General features: G+C 34.8%; 1 protein-coding gene across 7 annotated transcripts in view; it reads right to left on the minus strand.

The window, feature by feature from the left end:
* Positions 1-18,345, minus strand: part of LOC109087828 (beta-1,3-galactosyltransferase 1) — a 141,279-nt gene that overhangs the window by 79,897 nt on the left and 43,037 nt on the right. The window contains exon 1 of one of the 7 annotated variants that reach the window (XM_042731848.1): positions 1,030-1,207. The exons of the other annotated variants lie outside the window; for them this stretch is intronic. The gene's annotated coding sequence lies outside the window, so the exon portion shown is untranslated. Of the gene's footprint in view, positions 1-1,029; positions 1,208-18,345 lie in introns of those variants that run through there. 7 annotated transcript variants of the gene reach the window in all.

Here is an 18,345-nt window from a genome sequence, read left to right on the forward strand (position 1 = left end):
ACTATTGTTTTTCTCATATGGCCATTTTGAGAGAGAGAGAGATAAAAGTTGTATGTGTGAATTACCTGCATCTGTGCGTATCTCTCTACAAACAATGAATCTTTGTTACCCAATCATTTTTGGGTGAACTATTCCTTTAATAGAACAAAAATGATCAATACTTAAATCGCTACATTGAATCATTGCAGCACTGATATATGTGCTAGACAACACTATACAATAAATACAAATCACTAGATCTAAAATCTGGAGAATCACTTGTATCATGATTTTATATCGTCAGTTTGACTTGATCTAAAAAACTAGACTCAATGCTCATTTATCCCATATTGCTGACTTTACCCTTGACTTGTGGTTCTGCATTGTACAGCTGGCTCCACGGTTTTGCACATCACACAAATTAGGAGTGAATTTAAGGATTTTCTATCCAAACAAAAAGCCGATACTCTGAAAGTCAAAACGGGGAGGATGGATGTCATTTTATATTGAAACAGACAAGCCACCTGTGGTTATGATTAAAATACGGTGAATTCACAGGTGAAAGATTGTGTTAGCATGAAATAAAGTAAGTGCGGCTAACAGGCCTACATAAGAAGTAAAAGCAGCATGATACTCTTTTATAAATTCCCTCATGTCTCTTCTGCCTCAGCTGAAATGTTTTGCAGTTTGTTATTCTGTAAATAATACAATAATCTTTCTGTGATGACATGCCACAGTTTTTGCAAATGGTTGTGAACCTTAAATCTCCAAACGTTTTTAAATGTTTAATACAGTTATACAGTAGGCCAAAAAGGAAAGAAATCAATGTGTGTCAAACAGACAGGCATATTAATAAAGAGATGTTGAAAATAGGAAGAGAAAGATAACAGACGGAGAGAAGAAACTCAGAAGCGTCATGAAGGCATCAGAGAAGGACAGAAAGAACGAGAGTGACTGAGAAGAGGAAAAGCCACAGGACAGGAAGGAAAGGAGAGCTCATTTAAAAGGAGAAGCATGACACAGTCTGCATGTAGGTGCTGGATGGCACACCTGCTCTCAGCTGCACAATTACTCCATTTTCTCCAGTCAGAGCATGAGTCTGGTGACAGATGGACAGTGATACAGCTGGGACGATGATGGGATGCCTGTCAGAGCACAGTGGATCCACATATGGGCACTGGAGCAATAATTGAGAGCCGTTTCCATGTCTGTTCATGTTCCAGCCAGCAGCTCATGCACTGGTACAGTACCTGATGATGGACAGTATGACTTATGTAATATTATATCACAGTACACTCTCAGAAAAAAGGTCCAAAAGCTGCTTGCGGTTGGTACCCAAAGGTACTAATATGTAACTTTTAGGGGTACAAAAGTATTTTTTTTAAAAGGTTTCACTTAATTAGCCTTTGTAAAAAAAAATTTTTTTTCTGGGAGTTTATATTAGCTTTTATTTTTAAATAGAAATGTATACTTTTATTCAGTAAAGATTTATACTGGTACAAAATATTTCTATTTCATGTAAAGAAGGTTCTTTCAAAATTATATTCATTAAAAATCCTGAAAAGAGATCAAGATTTACACTAAAATATGGAACAGCACAAGTGTTTTCAACACTTTCAACGTTTTTCAACATTAATAATAATAATAATAAATGTTTCTGAGCAGCAAATCAGAATATTAGAATGATTAATGAAGGACACTGAAGACTGGAGTAATGATGCTGAAAATTCAGCTTTGCATCACAGGAATAAATTACATTTTAAAATATATTCAAATAGAAAACTGTTATTTTAATTTTATAATAATATGTCACAATATTTACTGTTTTTCCCGTATTTTTAATCAATTTAAATGCAGCCTTGGTGAGCAGAAGAGACGTCTTTCAAAAGAATGAAAAATCTTTTGAATGGTAGTGCTTACTGTAAAGTCAATGAGAAAACGGTTAAAATATTAAATAGCCAAGTGGTGATTCCAGAGGCACAAAAATAGGATATGCAACGTAATAAAACATAACATAGAGAAATAGAGTATTGTATTGCAAAATCATATCCGAGCGGCGACCTCCCGCTTCCTTTCTGCAAACCTCATGAAAACAAAATGGGACCTTTGTGGCTTTTAGTCCATGGTGGTTAGGTTGAGGTCATCTAAATGCTAATGCACTCAACAAAAGTTGATAAATACACATTAAAAATTGACAGTGTTTCTCTTCTGGAAAACAGAGCAATGATTTGATGGCTCGTCATCTCGCATGACGGATGTATACAACTTTTTGTCCAATCAAACGCTTTCTTGAATAAGGAAGCCCCTCCCACTGATACCACCACCCAATCACCGATCACGACTGACAGGTAAACAAAAAGCTACTGGACATTGGTTATTTAAAAGTATGTTTCTGACTAAACTTCCTAAAATACATCAACACAGGGAACTGCATTCGTCAGGCCTTTTCATCCAGCTGAGAGACGTTCAGCTGAGTAACTGTTCCTGGCAGGTAATGCTGGGATAGATCCAGCTTCATCATGTCCTATTTCCACAAACGTGTGTGCTTGTTGTTGCATTTAAGCTTTCCTGTCATGCATTATTAATCTGGCCTTTCTCTTACATTCAGAACCAAGGGAAATGGGAGGAACAATGTGACATAAAATGTATCTTTTCACAGTCAAAGTGGCCAAACACAAATAATTAAAAAGACAATTACAGCATGAGCAATAACAAAACAGGTGGCCAATTATTTTGTCCTGCATTGTACAGAAACTCCTGTTTACATTTGGAAATAATTTGGATACTGGATAATTGGGAACAGTTGCAGAGAAAACTTAAGTTGACAATAATGATGATGTGCTTCTTCTCTTGATTATGTGAGACGTCTAAGCACTTTAATAAAGCCTAATCACTATGATATTTATAAATCATTGCTGAGCAGATCTTTCATTCAATGTATCTCCAATCAAGCCATTACTGAATCTTGTCTAGGACATCAGTGCAATTTATTGCTAAGCTAACTATATTAAACGATGCAGATGCTTTGTTGGAACACAACAGTATCTTACTGAGACCAACATTTGTGCTTTTTAATGAAGATAGACAAAAAGACATCATGTATTAAAAATTGGAATGAACAAACAAACAAAAAAAAATCCCCTCTTATATTGTTTGTTTACTTAGTTTGCATTAACTCTAATGAGGAACAAATTATGCAAATGAGGACGGCAACGCATCAGATCATTTTCAGATTTTTTTTCAGAGTTTCTCTGATTTAATATCCCTGGCAAATCTACAGTAAACACACTTTGAGATATTAGTTTTAACACATTTTAACCGCATGACCTATTTTTCCCAAAATTTGCAGCAAATATCCCACAATGCAATTCAGTCAACTTGACCTTCCACTGAACCAGTGTTGTACACGACTCTCACCTCTCTACTACACAAATCACCAGACAATACTTCTGATTTCAGATCAGGCACTGAAGAATAATGAAAAAAGTTTGAGGGCAGACTGAATCTTGAAAAAACACTGAAAGTGCTGGTAACTTTAAAAAAAAAAAAAATCATTATTTGTTAATATATTTTTCCACATAATTGGATTGCAAATTAAAAAACAAATAAAGATGATAATGATTATAATTTTCATTATTATTTAATTATTTTTTACATTTATATTCATAGATTATTTATAGATATAATAATATAAAATATGCAAAATACAAAAATAAATATAAAATTAGTAAATATATAACAACAAAAAATAATCAATTATGACTATTATTTGTAATAATATGAAAAAAAACGATCATTGCTAAAAGAAGAAGAATAATAATAATCATAATAATTTTTTTTTTTTTGTTCCATAATGATAACTTTTTTGTGATCAACTTTTTAAAAAATGTTTGATTCAACAAAACATCCATTCAAACAAACAAAACAGGGAAGGGGAAGCAACAGACATATCAATATTTTTACAATCTGAAAGGAGAAGAAGAAAAAAAAACGGTTTTATAGTCATTCCTTTATATAATCCAAAATTTTGATAGAAAAACACTGCCATGCATCAGTGGTACTAGGTTTAGCCCTGTTCATTCGTGCTGTTGTATATTCACAAGTCACAATTTAAGGAGGCTGTGAATCCAAAATGCTTTTGCACACATGTGAGGAGTAAACTAGTTTTGTATTATTGTCTTCTTTGCAGCTGTAAAACCAGCAAACAACATTCTTTTATTTAATGAACTTATACAGCAGTTGGAAACGTCATTGAGAAGACATAAAATGGATTAGATGTGTAATCAATTTGTAGTAAAAAGGTCCATAGGTTTACAACAATTGGACATTCCCAAAACATGTGGAGAAAAGTACCTGATGATACAGTGTTACAGATATGTCAGTATTAGGTCGATTGCAGTTTCATTTTAAACCTTTTGTAAGGAGTCATGTATGCTCTATGGATGACTTCCATAATGATAACTTGATGCCACTCACTGAATTAAAAATATAACAGGAGAAGGTCACATCTCAACTAAATAAATAAATAATCAATCAATCACTCATTTCCCAGTGTTGCTTAAGGTTTTGTCTTGGGAATTAGCTTAATCAGAATGGTTGACTGGTTTTACGGCACTTTGCTTTCTTTGAGCTCTCACCTTTAATCAGACAGTAAAAATCAGCACAGAGGTGATAAACAACTTGAGCTTTCATTGAGAAATCCACCATCAGCCATACGAAATCAAACAGCTTTTTCCTTTAGACATTTGGCAAACGCTCACACACAGCGCAGTGAGCGCACAGCGAGCCGTTTGAGAGGAAGCCAATAGGAATATATCTTTAAAATTAGCAAGCACGCTTCAGGTCAGGGGTAAATGGACCAATCACAATCTGATTCGAAATGCACTTTTTTCTTCTCAGTGAATAGTGTTGATCAGCATCTCAGTGGCTAGGCTAATGCTCCTCATTAAGTGATCTAGACTACCCAATTTGCCATTGCTGTGTTCATTAAAAGGAAATGAGGCTGTTTTTTGTTTGCATGCTCTTCACACGGGCAGATGCCCACCTTCAAACATCAGCCCTGACCATATGCATTAGTCACAAATAGTATCCCTAACTAACAATTACTTCCTCAATTTGGACTGAGAAAATAATCTGCTATCTTAAGCAATTACGCAGATGCCCGTAAGGGACGGAAGTTCTGGATACCTAAACAAATCAAAATGACACCAGATGAACAGGAGAGCTGTGGCTAGTTATGTTCACAGCTGGGATGGGACACTGAGTCCTCACTACTATCACTAGTAAGAATGTAAAATCGTTGTAAAAATGACAAAGAAAGCCCATAGTTAGAAAGAAAAATGCAAAACTGCTGTGATATAAAGAGCAACACTGTGAATATTGCAGTGATTTTAATCCACTTTTTATTTAGACGTAAAGGCCCAGTATCACAAATGGGGCTTAGATTAAGCCAGGACTAGGCCTGTTAAATTAAGATATTTTAAGTTAAATTAAGATATTTAAGCAACTTTTACAAAAATGCCTTTGAAGAAAACATTACAGGTGTGCATCTTGACACAGAACAATGACACTGATATCTTTTAAGATGTCAAAGCAAGATATTTTCAGTTGAGACAGCTCAAACATGCATTTTAGTCTGGGAATAGCTTAAGCCTTGTCTGTGAAACCGGGGGTAAGTCCCTTAAAAACAAATTTTTCTTGTCTCACATCAACAAGTCTCTGTGGGAAAACATGCCTTACTTATTTGGATTAGAATTCTTACATTAAAATTTGAATTACACTTGGCTCTGATTTGTATAATTTTGGTATATATATATTTTTTTAATAATTTATAAAATTTGGTTTGTATTTTGATATATACATGGGCCTGTTTACACCTGGTCACTTCATGCATTTTCTCTGATAGGATAGCTATCCGATCGTGAAAAGACCAGGTGTAAATGCCCTCCAAAACGTTTTCGAGACACATTTAAATCCGATTGCTTAAACCACTTCAGTAGGTGGTCTGGGCCACATTTCAGACAAAACTGGAAATATGTAAATGCATCTGGTTGTTGAAACCACATATGCAAATTTTACTCCTAAAATATTAAAATAACAAACATGTGAGAGCGTTTTACAGGCTATATGGCATGTTATGTTCAGATATGACTAGCCGAATATGTCTTCAGCAACCCCGGATGAGTATCTCTTCAGCAAGCCCACACGCAAACTGCAACAAATGAAACTGAAAGTGAAACGGCCAAGTGTAAATGAAAACGTTTTAACAAATCAGATAGCTATCTGATCAGTGAAAACACATGCAGTGACCAGGTATAAATAGGCCCCATATGCATGGTGTGTAGGTATGTATATGTTGGTATTAGAATTAAATTAGCTTAGATTTCCTAGGTAAACCAGCTGCACAGGCATGCAAACCAGCATAAACTAGCCTGGACATGCATGGCGAATCATGTTGTTCTAAGCGGATCTATTCAACACGAGAGACTGATTTCATCAGCATGACACTGGGGTGATGGATAACAGCAGGGAATGTTTGCAGCTCCTCACCGGGTCCTCAGCTAAATGCTCATACTATTTTCTCCACACGCTCTCCCTCTCTCTCCCTTTCTCCAGTCTCCTCTTCCAAACAGACACCCTAATGGATGTGTGCCGTACACTGAAACATTGTTGACAGCTCCAGTATGCAATTAAGTCCTCAAAAACCAATTACATTCCTCAACAGCCCTCTTACGTACATTAACTTTGGGCTTTGACAGACACTGAGGAAGTTAACTTGTTGGCAGTGAAGTGCGAGACCTCAGAGGCCAGCAGAAAGCCAGCTAACAGGAAACATTCTCACAACTTTACGTAACATTCTTTAGGATTCTTTAAGCAAGGAACAATTGAAGACAGGCTGTTTAATTATTAGAAAATAATGCACACCCGAGGTGGTGATGCAGTCACGACGCAAATCTGAGAAGCGTTACACCTCGGGTGTGCATTATTATGCATTAACAATGTTAGCACGTGTATGTTTCTGTACTGTAAGTTATGTAACTTTATGTGTGTCTGTGAGGGAGAGAGAGCGGGAGAGATAGAGTATGTGCTTTACCCACATAATAAAATGTAATTATGTGGCAAAACATGGAAATAAGCTTTCGTTTTTATCATATTGCTTACTATATTAATTTGTCTGGCCATTGTTGTTGTGTTTTGGTTATTGTGCTGTTGTAAGACCTTTGAAATAACAGAAATCATTTGGGAAAGTGATATGAACAGAGCTGCCTGGAACTACGCTCGCCGTGCCTTTCCCTGAAAATAACTGCACACCTTAGAATGTTCGTTAGCCAATCAGATTCAAGAGCCCTGTAGTATAACTTACTTTAGGTTAAAGACCATTCTTCCACTGACATTAATAAAATGTTTGTTCAAAATGAACTGGTCTTTTATAATTTTTTCATAACATTAGCACAATAATGTTATTTAAGCATCATTCATAGTGTTTTTTTTTTTTTTTTTTAGAAATAATTTAGTTGGATGCTTGTCTACCATATTTAAACTTTACTAATGTACTTGCTTCAGAATGTTCAGAAAACTTTCAAAAGTAACATTTCCATTATGTTCACAAAATTATGAAATGTACATTCACAATTAAACTAAGATTTTAAACCATTTAATAAACTAGATGTTTTGAGATCATTTTGAAATAACATTTTAATAACTTAATGGGAACATTAGCAAAACATTTTAGAACACGTTTGTTTCCTAGGAAAGCTAAAATTAGAAATATCAAAAGTGTTACGGAAACAAAAACAGTGGCTAACTAAAATTAAGGTAAAAACATTTTTTTTTTGTAAAAATAATTGCAATACAATAAACATTAACTGAAATGAGATATAACAACACTTAAACTTTTTTTTTATTTATTTAGTTGCCAATGCTGTATTTTTCATGTTTTAGCTTTAAGTTAAACTAACAAAACACAGCCAAAAACCTAAAACACTATTAAATTACAAAAACTTAAACTAAGATTAAAATGAAAAAAGGAAAATATAAAAATAACATCTAATTAAACACAATAATAAATAAAAATGTTAGAAATGCTCATTCTGAATGTAAAAAATCAGTTAAAACGGATAAAAATTACAAAAAATTACAAAAATGTGCCGTGATGTTCGTATATACACTAATAAAATATTGTTAGAAGACAAACTAAAACTAACGAGAGTGTAAAGTGTTGTAAAGAACCAATTAGAAAGAAAGACGTGAAAACATTGTGATATAGTGATTAAAAAAAAAATACTAACAAAAACTACAATAGTATCTCAACAATACTAAAATAACACTGCCATACTCTAAATGCAAGCTGTTTGCTAACTAATTGTACTTACACATTCATTTAATGTAAACTCATCACACCTGTAGTAACACTGTCAACACACATTTAAGCTCAATCTATACAATAAACATCAAACTACCCTATCTAGACTGCACAGTGCGACACCTTCATTCATCTTAATGGAAGTGTTGTAGATTTGTCATGGTGCACTGCTTGCTTAAAGTGTCAGTTTGATGTTAAACACACTCACCAGACCGCATTCAGGGACCTTGTAATTTACAAACTGAGTACCGGTGCAACACGGACCTACGGCTTGAAAATGGAAAGGCGAGACTGTGACGGGCAAATAAAGAAAAAAAAGTCTTTCTTTTCTCACTTTCTCTCCATTGGTTTTCTCAAAGCGTCTCTTAGGTGTCAGACCTGTCTTTGTGATCTCTTAGCAGAGACAGGGACCCGTAAACACGGCACGGTCAGCTCGGCCCGACGGCTCTTTAAGCATTCAGAACACTGAGGGGATACGGAGAGATTAACCTTCAGTCCTCTTCCTCTGCTGCAGCCTGACAGACATCATTACGGCGCAGACAAGAGCAAAGATGGATGACACTCAACAGCTCAGACCTTCACGCAAATTCAACCCGGCACATCAGAGGCTCATGTCACCGTTCCATACTGCAATCGCACCTTAAAAACCTGTTATAGCGGACAAGAAATGGAGCGAGAATGTTAGTAAACCATAAGAGAAACGCGTTCGACTACACTTTTGTGAAACAGTGAACCTGCAGTGAACTTCAAAGATCTGTGTGTTTGTTTAATTATCTTTTATGGATACCTTGCTCCTCTTGTGGTTCTTGCGGGGGGGAAAAAATCAATCCAGTCCCAGAGACTAATTTTATTGCTCAGAGGTTGCTCGTTCATAGCTCATGGGATTTAATGGAGCTCTCTGTTATGTTTCATTGAAGAATCAATTGGCTAAAATAGCTTAGGAGACATAAAAATAGAGACAAATGAGTCAATTACTGACATACAGTAAGAGTGTAGGGTTCATTTCATGTGGATGGCACCTAACATAATTTTGTCTTGGAGAGTAAGTCGTATTTGGTCTTGGGGGAATTTGATGAGGAATGTTTGAGATCTCTGACTTTTCATTGCAGATTTTGGTATTTTGACAAATCTGCAACACTGTGATCCCTTTTGAAACTCTAGAAAAGACACATTTGAGATCACTGTTTTTTTTTTTTTTTTTTTTCTTCAGGAGAAACATCTGATGAGCAGGAGACTTAAATTGCATTGATTGTTCATTGGTCATTAGACTTAATGGAGATCTCAGTTATGTTTTATACAGTAGGTCCTGTCTTTGTTGTTTCTCCCAAAAATTCCTTAATAGAAATAAAACAAATACATGAGTCGATAACTGGCATACAGTAAGTGTTTAGAGTTACAAATTGAATGCAAATATCTTGGGAGAATTTGTGAGAAATGTTTTAAGTTCATGCTGAGATTTTTTGATTGCAGACTTTGGTGTTTGACAAATCTGAGCACAAATTGAGACATTGAGATCTTAGATTTTCTTTGAAAATCTAAAGGAGACATTTTATTTAGGAGAAACATCTGAGAAGCAGGAGGCTTAAAAATTCCTTGTTAATTCATGACTCGTGAGACTAAATGGAGCTTTGTCTCAGATGTTTCTCCTAAAATTCCTTTAGAGAAATAAAACAGTACAAATGAGTCATTAGCTGACATGCAGCAAGAGTTTAGAGCTATTAAATGAATGCAAACAGCATGACTTACAGTAGATTATTTGGTCTTGGGAGAATCTGATGAGAAATGTGTGAGATCATATTGAGATCTCTGGCTTTGGTACTGTATCTTGTCAAATCGAAGCTAGTTTGAGACACATGTAAGATCACTGGGGGCTTTTCTCAGGAGTTACACAAGAGAAGCAGGAGAAAAGTTCTGCATTTAATCTTGAGATAATAAAGAGATTTCATCTGTGATTTTTCTTTCCTACAGGGTCGGATTTTAGAAAGACTGGAAAATCTGGATGATATTTTAAGTACCACAATACACGACTGAGAAAACCCACAAGAAAACACACTGTGATTCTGCAGCAGTCTGAGGGTTTTTCTGTGGTGAAAAGGATTTATAGAGAAAGACAATTACTGAGGAAAATTCGGTCTTCAAATCCCTCTTGGCACGGCTGCTGTGCTGCTTTATTTGAAGGCTCTAAACTGCATTTCATTTTTCCCATTTGCTCTAATGAGCTAATTTCATATATAGAGGAACAATCAATCAGTAAAAGGTGAATCACTCATGGTTTGGTGATATATGTGCTGGACTGAAAGGACGTCAGTAAAGGCAATAAATCACAGGTCTCCTAATTGCACACTTGGGCTGTGCGGGTGGAGCCGGTCACCTTGCTGAAGGGGAAAACATTTGTCTAATCAGATGGTGGCTGAGCCCCTGTCGGCCTTCTCACTGTGAATCACAATGACCCTCAGTGACCTTATGTGACCTTAGGATTATTGAAGAAGTGAAGCCAACTGCTAATGAGTGAGCTGAGGAAGTAGAGGAGGATACACACTTACACAATTTGACTCTGACAAAAAACCTAGTTAGCTTTTACATAGGGAGCATTTTAATCATGACTCAAATCAAGCTGCATTGAACGCATGCATATATTCTGGTGAAGACAATCCCATAATGCATTGCAACAAGATCAAAACAGACAAGAAGCATCTCTTATAAATAAAAATCCTTTAGTCATCAAACTATACATACTGCACACTTCAAGTTCAAAAGTTTTTGCAAGAGGTCTCTTCTGCTCACCAAGGCTGCATTTATTTAATTAAAAACACAAAAAAAAGTAACATGGAGAAATATTATATTTATTTTAAAAAAATGTTTTGTTTTTGAATAGATATCAGAATGTAATTTATTCCTGTGATCAAAGCTGAATGTTCAGCATCATTACTCCAGTTTTCAGTGTCACATGATCCTTCAGAAATCATTCTAATATGCTGATTTGATGAGCAAAAAAAAATATTATGTTAGTTACATCTCTTTTTTGCATATAGTTTAAGTTGAGGCACTAAAATTACTAACTAAATAAAATAAAAATAAATTAAACCTAAATAAAAATATTTCAATAAAACAAATAACTCAAATTAAAATGAAAACAAAACATAATACTGTATATAAAAATAAATAAACAATAATAATAAATAATATTTAAAAATATTATTTAAAACTATAATACTGTGCAGATATTGATATAATAACACTGGGAAACACAGACAAGTACTTTAGCTTTCGTGTGTGTGTGTGTGTGTGTGTGTGTGTGTGTGTGTGTGTGTGTGTGTGTGTTGGAGGAAAACTAGTGACCAGTGGCTGTCAAGCTTCACAAAAAGCATCACAATATTGTATACACACCACTATATTGTGCTATTTTCAAATTCTTCTAAAATCATATGATTTGGTCATACGATCATGGATTGATTAGGGAACAGACTGAAATGTAAGTCATTTCAGAAGACTTACAATGCACATGCACTAATACAGTGCTTTTTGTGTCATATTTAGTGCTTGTGGGCATAGCCTCCTTTCATTGTACAGAAAGAGCAACTACTTGTGTAACACAAAGAAACATCCGAAACAACATGAGGCTGATGCTTTCAGTTAATGATGACAGAATCTTCAATTTGGGTGAACTATCATTTTAAGATCACTCATTAAGACTGCGAGAAGCCATACACAGGATTGTTGGGCTCTAGTGAACATGCCTATCTCGTCAGGGACCGAAAGCAGACATTTTCAGAGGAATATGGAAGAAAAATGGACTGCATCACCCTATGCGTCTGACATGCAAGACAGACCAAGCTCAAACTCCCCCCGTGCTGGTGAACACGCCATGTTTGTACCCAGACAACACACAAACACACACACACACAACCAGGAGTCAACTTTATACTGTGTAAAATGTGTGAAAGTCCATCACTGAAAACTGTGATTGAGCTGAGATGGGTATTGCTTCAGAAGCTCAGAAAATGCCAGTGTGATTACAGTGACCTATCTTTCTCTATCTCTCTCTGGAGCTCAGCGGTGCGTGTTATGACCGTTATACTCCTGCACAGGAGGTGTGTGATGAAAACGGCCACCCGTAAGCTCTGATTCAGCATTTCATAAAGGCTTTATCTCTGAATGAAGCTCTATCGGTGTTGTTTACAGTGGCTGTGGCAGACGGATAACCTCTCTCAGAGGAAGAGCCGCATTCAGCGGCAAACCTGCAGTCTGAGGGTAACAATCTGAGAGCCACAGACGCCGCCAAACGCAATTTAAAATGGGCTTTAGCGAGTGAATAAAACTGAGTTACCCAAAAGCTGGCTGCTATTGTTGTTAGGAAATGCAACATTATATGGTTTAATCCATAACCGCACAAACAAAACAGAAAAAAAGTGAGCTTGAATTGAGCTGTTGATTTACTGCTAAAGCTAATTCTCATCTCATCACATCATTTCAGAGGCCAGAAATTCAGTCCTAATTCAGACTTATTAAAAACTAGTGGCTCAAATAATAACATTTCCGACAGGATGGCATGCTGATGCTTTACTTGATAGAGGAACATTGCATTTTGCAGTCATTTCTGCTAAATGGAGTCTATCGGCAGGACACGTCTTTTCAATGAAAGGACAAGTGCAGCAAGCCATTTCTCACTTTCTCTTTAGCTCCTCATTTTATTTCTCAGATAAAAGCCCATTCTGACGGCAGAGTGCCTTTAACAAGTGATGACGTCCCGCGCGGAGGCCATGCATATTCACGCGCCACTGACAGTCCCAATTTCTGCTCAATTCCCTCCAGCTCGCCAGCTGTACAAAGGAAACCTTCTGCCGTCATTAAACCTACACCTCATCACGCCTTTAGGAACCAGACGCGCTTTCTCTTCAAATGGACGGATCGCTTGGTTCCTACCTTTGAAGTCCCAAATGGCTTCTTTCTTCTGCTTCCAATTTGGCTTTCAGACAGTCTGGCCTCTTGGCCCTCTGCTGCAGGGTCCGATCAGACTCCCTCTACTTTTTTGTTTTCCATCTCTCTGTCTCCAGTCTCTTAAGTCCAGAACGGGATGCTTTCATCCTACCCTGACAATCCCTGACCACCACAGTGCACTGTGAAAGAGCCTTTTCAAGAAATAGTTCACTCAATAATGAAAATTCGACTTGTGTTTACTGACCCTCATGCTGTTCCAAACCCCATCATTTTTCTCTGTGAAACATTAAATGAGAATTTCAATGCACCATGCAGTTATATTCCAATAACTTTTTAAAGGAAATTTAAGAAGAAAAAAAATCAATAATGATTTAAAGAGTTCACACAAAAATGAAAACTAAGTCATCATTGACTCAGGTCAACCAAACCTCTATGACTTTCTGGTCACATATAATTTGGGGATCAGTTCTCACTATTAACTAACAATTAACTAGGACTTTTGCCTCAATAAACTCCTAATTTGCTGCTTATTAATAGGTAGCTGTTAAGTTTATGTATTAATGGATCTAAAATATGATCACGCAGAATAAGGCATTAATATATGCTTTATAACATTAAACAGCCAATATGCTAGTAATTTGCATACTAAAAAGCAACTAGTTAATAGTGAGAATTGGTACCTAAATTAAAGTGTTACCAACTTACTTTCTTCTACAATGATTACACCGTACTGCATCATATTTACTGAATGAAATCCAATACTTGTTTCTTAGCATTTCTGGGGCACTGACAGAGGCCATTTTGCTCGAGTTCATCACAAATTATCACAAAATGTGGATTTTTGTTTGCTTTTGACAACCACTTGCTTGATTCACAGTCAATTTTCACACATGAATGATTCTGAAGACATTATTTTATGCATGTTATTTTTACTACACCCACACAGCAACAGAAAATGACAGGTTTTGTTGGGGAAATGCTGATTTATTGATAAACTTGTATTTACAGTATGTGAAATTTGTGGGCTTTAAATGGAGAATTTGTAAGTTAAATGATAGATTTTTAATACTTAAAAATGTATATAAAGTAAATATTTAAATAATTTATATGTATTTAATACTTTATATAATACTTTTGTGATTTTGATAAGTGCATTTTAGCTGATGCATTCATATTATTTGAAAGGTCTACACTGTTAATTTGTGCAAAAACTGCATGAAATGTTTATATTGATATTTTTGAACTCAGAATGATTAAATTAGGTCATATTAGGCCTTTTTTCAAATCAGTGTGCAAAAAATGTGCAGATCTGTGTAATCTAAAGGTGTCCAATGTTGCATGTTTTGGAACCTAATGTTTTCAAAGTATCTCCTACAAAATTTTATAATGTTTTGAAATGACATAATGAGAATCACTGAAAAAAAAAAAACAAAAAAACTTTTGGACAAAATAATATTATGTTGCTTCTTGCACGTTTAATGATGCTTTGAAATGTCCTTTAGGTGGCAAAGTTTTGTGTTCAGGTTTGTGAAACAGATGAAAATAAATCTTGCAGTTTTTTATTATGTGTCTTGTTGTATTTATCGTGGCAGTTCAGAAATGTCCAGTAAAAGGTTAAAGCTCTATCGCATTTGAAAATAATTCAATCAAAATTATAGCAATAACAAAAGCAAACATGTCATTTTAGCTTGCTTCTACAAGTCTTTCAGCTCTTTTGTTTCAACCTGAGTTTCAAGGTGAGCTACCGTGCAACTTTACATCAGAAAGCCATATATATATATATATATATATATATATATATATATATATATATATATATATATATATATATATATATATATATATATATATATACGGAGCTAGTTATGTAATGCAAACAACAATATGTATTAGTTCAAAAACCATGCACTGTGGTAAAAATGTTTGAGATCTTAACATACAGTAATATTGTGCAAAGAACTGCACAAGAAAATACTATTTAAGTCTTTATCCAGTACTTCAAAAGTTCACATTTAATTCAATGCGTTACTTGCTGTTTCTTTGTGATTGTGAAATTTACTAACAATTTCTAATGGTTTCAAAGTGTGAATGGTTTCAAAGTGTTCATCTGAATATTGCACTGAATTATATGAATATTTTTATCCCCCAAATGAGCCCATGTTGAAACTTTCTTTCTTTCTTACTTCCTTTTTGTATCTTTGTGTCACTTTAAGTTTATGTTCCTCATGTATATTTATGGAAACACAGTGCACAATGGACTACTTTAATGGCTTTTTTAAAAATCCATTTTAGATATCGTCAAATAAAGTGTCACCGTATGGTGGAAAAAGCTGCATAATGATTCTTAAACCTTCTCCTGTAGTGTTCCACTGGAAAACATCCTATTTTTTGGTGCAATACTCATATATTTTCATATATTTGAGGACTAAACCCCTCTGTCCTCCTCCATCCAGCATCCATCTCTCCATTGAACAACCGCTTCTGTTTTCCACGCTGTTACTAATTGATGCAATTATCATTCTATTTTTGCTGAAGGTCTGCTAAAAGCAGGCACATTTTGACGGATGAGCCGTTCACGAGGAGCAAGGCTTCATTGACTATCTTTATCCCTAATGAGAACAACATTTTCTGATGTCTGGGTAAACTGCTTTCTGCCTTGTGTAGTTTGAGAGGAGAGAAACAAACTAGAGATAGCAACTCCACTGACTTAACAACAGTTTTCCATAGCGTGACAGTACCTTTGCTGTTTTTAAAACAATGTAGCCTTTCCTGTAACATGTTACTTTTATCGACGAGCAGTAAACATAGTGTGTCAAAATGCAGCGCTGCTGTTTTTTGTCACAGTGCAGCTTTACAGCCGAGCTGAGGTGATAATCAAACATGAGCTCCTAAAACATCTTTTCTCACTTTCATTCAAGTAATAAATTCATTTGAAACAGTTCATGTAAATAAACCAGTAAAAAAAGATTTACAGTTAACTATTGTGTTTTGGACAAATATTTAGACCTAAATTTAAGATTTATGTATGTGAATTGCATATAAAATTTCCACCCATTTGATTTACACAGTTTTAACCTAATACTCTAAAAAAGTAATTACGTAATGTGATGCATTTTTTTTTCAGACACACATAAATGAAACAGGAAGGATTACTTTAATAGTAATAATAAACAGATTGTGTTTTAAATACACAATAACCAGGTTGATATATTTAGCATCAAAAAATTCATACATGTGTTTCATTTTTAAATAATTAAATAGGCTATTGCTTGTTCCACAGCTAGCCATATTTTCATAATTAAATAACTGAATAAATGCAGCTATTTTCACAATGAGCAGATTGGAACTTCAACCATGGGTTAAAAAAATAAAATGGTAATTGTGACTTTTTATATCACAGTTCTGACTTTTTTCCCCCCTCGACAGGACATTAACTTGCAAGTCTGCAAGACTTGCAAGTTGAGACAAAAACTTGTAATAAAAAGTAAGAATTTATGATTTTTAAAAATTACTTTTTTTTGCAATAAAAAAAGTTGCAATTACCTTTTTATTATTTTTTTTTCTCATGGTGGAAACAAGTTTTCCTAACTAACTAACTAACCTAACATTCTTAGCCATTTGAATAAATGTATTCTAAATATACGATTATTTAAATAAAATCAAATAGATGTCAATAGTTAATTATAATTTATTGATTTTATTTTTCATAATTATTATTATTTTTTGAGTGCTGAAATCTTATTTGTTTCTTACTCGTCTCATTTATACTGTATGACTGACAACATTTATTAGTTAATATTAAATCGATGTAATTTAAACACATAAATCTTAAATTATTTTGCTTATTTCGAGTAAAACATCATCCTTTGATGCAAACTGACATCCTTATTGTTTTTGTATCATGTTAACACTGTCTGATTGCTAAAAATGATATTGCCACGATGGGTATCTATTTAAAAAGACGTTACCTCCTTCCATCACTTTAATGTAGTTCTCCACTTTTGTTTGGATAACTCGACTGTGGTTGAACTCCTTTACATTATGTTTAGCTACAGTTAATGGAAGCTAAAGTTAACAACAACATTGCAGGTCCATACTGAACGTAAGTGCACTTTGTTCACTACTTTGAAAGATCATGAAGACTACTTTTGCTCAGGGACCAAAAGGGCTGCTGAGGCTTTGAAGATAAGCAGCGATGCATTCCTCCCGGGAATTCAATTCCATTAAGCGCAATTCCTTTAACAGTATCTCTTAATAAATCAATACCAATTCCAGACCTCCAGGTAATTCCAATCAAAGGCCGCTGTTTAAACTAGCCTAAATGCAGCGGCATTTACTTTCAGGCTTGTCTGCGGCTGACAGAAGTCTTTAACACTGATTTTCCCCAGTTACTCATCATTCAGAGCCCTGTTGAACACATTGAGAGCTTCAGGACTGTATAAAATCAACATGAAATCACAACCGACCCTGTTTGTACTACCTTGTTAATAGACACTCCCGGTGTTATTGTGTACGATTCTCCTTTGACGTACTATATCTAAGCATCTGGGTTAAACATCTGGGCTGGTGTGCTGAAGCACTAATAAAAAAGCATTAGCAATTAATCGCAACATGAAAATTTGATACCGGCATGTCCCTATTAAGGACTGAGGCGAAATGCACAATAAGCCTGGTATTTGTATAAAGGATAATGCACTTTTAGATGATCATTATTGCTAAATAAACCTCAACAGTGTGATCTGATCTGTATCATCCCGAAGGGGTTTATTTTACGATAATGACCATCTGACTGCACATTATGCCGCTCATTATATGCCTACTTAACAAATAAATACATGAACATAAATATATAGTTGTGAAAGTGAAATTATTTTATTATATAACATTAGAGAGAGCACAGAATGATAAGAAACATAAAACTTGTGTTAATAGTCAAATATATACTTTTGTTCAACTATGCGAAACTATTTGGTACATATAGAAAAATAAATTCTAGTTATTTGAAATGTAATTTACAAAATAAAATATGACCGTTTATTTAGGAAATTCTGTAATAAATTTCATTT

This window comes from Cyprinus carpio, chromosome B9 (genome assembly GCF_018340385.1).
Source record: "Cyprinus carpio isolate SPL01 chromosome B9, ASM1834038v1, whole genome shotgun sequence".
NCBI lineage: Eukaryota > Metazoa > Chordata > Actinopteri > Cypriniformes > Cyprinidae > Cyprinus > Cyprinus carpio.